The sequence below is a fragment of the Galeopterus variegatus genome, unplaced genomic scaffold (assembly GCF_000696425.1).
Source record: "Galeopterus variegatus unplaced genomic scaffold, G_variegatus-3.0.2 Scaffold6533, whole genome shotgun sequence".
Lineage (NCBI taxonomy): Eukaryota > Metazoa > Chordata > Mammalia > Dermoptera > Cynocephalidae > Galeopterus > Galeopterus variegatus.
The window spans coordinates 56,029-57,594 of NW_007732644.1; the positions used below are offsets into that span (position 1 = coordinate 56,029).

Below are 1,566 nucleotides of genomic sequence, written 5' to 3' on the forward strand. Positions count from 1 at the left end.
AGAGATAATTATACTTAGATTTTACCATAAGAATACAACTTTTGCTTAAATCATTGAAAGAGAGGTTATATTTTAGATAATGATCACAATTTGACCAACTTAGCTTTTCACAAATTGTACTTTGGAATGTCACATTGTTAATTTTACTGATGTTACTAGTTTCCATTGTTTAAGCTATACTTAGCCATAGATAACTTTTGTCACACTGCCTGTGTCTTTGTGTCCTTTTGAAATGATTGTATCAACTGATTTTTCTTGTGAAACTTCCTTGTCTTTACAATAAAAAACAGAAGGTAACTTTGAATTGGGGCTGTACCCAGTTTTCTCCTAACAGAGGAGTTGCTGAGGTGCAGTCCCTTTGGGCTTCTTATTGCATTCTTGGTCCTTTGAGTAATCCTTTTTTCATCTCTGTTAGTGAGAAGTGTAACACCCAAGAAAACCACTCTCAAATTTTACTTATTAGTAAATTGACCATTTCTTCATTCATCCATTCATTCATTCCTTCCATCAACCAACACTTTCCATGACCAAATTGCTGACAAGTGTTAAGAAAGCAAGGATTTTAAACCAAGAACAACAGCTGTGATGGTAAAAAAGGAAACACAACCACCACTTGAGAAAAAGCTTAAACCCTGCTGTTGCTTTGGAAAATGCTCCTGCCATGGCTTTATTTTTTAAGGTAAATTAGTAACTAGGTTATGGTCTCTTCAAATGACTTCCTAACCAAGGCAAGAATTAGTTTACTTTGTTTTTTTCTTTCAGACAATGCATACTGTTGTGGGCTAATATACTCTTTATTCAAAAAAATTTTTGATTAGAAAAATGTCTTATTCTGTGAAATATCTTTGGATCAGGGTAGATACCTAAAATCTGGTTTTGTAGCATGGGTCAAAGGCAGAATGATGAACTTTCTGCATACTGAATCTAAGGAAAAAACAAAAAGACAACTGCTAATCCTATAGAACTAAACAGAATGCTTTAAAACATGTGAGGTGTAGGACATTATCCAGCAGGAAAGATATAGCATGATGTATCATTTAGTTGCCTCATATGAGAATTGGGAAATATGGCAAAAACAATGTTCTTATGGCAATATCTATCACTCCAACATAAGACTGGTAATTTGGGCATGCAAACAGATAACTTAAGCAGTTGGCATTTTAAAAGTTTTTTGTTTGATTTATTTGTGTAATGCTTCTATTTCCTACTCTTTTGTGTGTGTCAATAGACCCTAACTGTGGCATATAGTAGGCACTAAGTAGGAAGCAGGCAAGCTGCAACCAAGCTGTGATGAAAAGACATAATTAACATAAACTCTCTGCTGCCCAGGGAAAAGTCCAGCTCATCATTTGCAGTTTTTCAAATACAATATTCACTTTGCTCAAGTGAGAAGAGGTTAAAATATACGATACTTTGCTGTTTCTCGGTCAGGCCCGTCTTTCGAAAATTCATAGGAGTCCTAATACTGTAAAGAAGGGGAAAGGAGGCTCTCTCCACAGCTAGCTGCTGAATGATCAGAACTGAATCACTCTAGGAGTTGAACTGGTTGGTCTTTATCTCCCTCTG

The 1,566-nt window shown here is 35.5% G+C and overlaps 1 protein-coding gene across 1 annotated transcript in view; it reads right to left on the reverse strand.

The window, feature by feature from the left end:
- Positions 1-1,566, reverse strand: part of PLCB4 (phospholipase C, beta 4) — a gene marked incomplete at its 5' end in the record, with an annotated part of 85,642 nt that overhangs the window by 13,966 nt on the left and 70,110 nt on the right. The gene's annotated exons all lie outside the window — the stretch shown is intronic.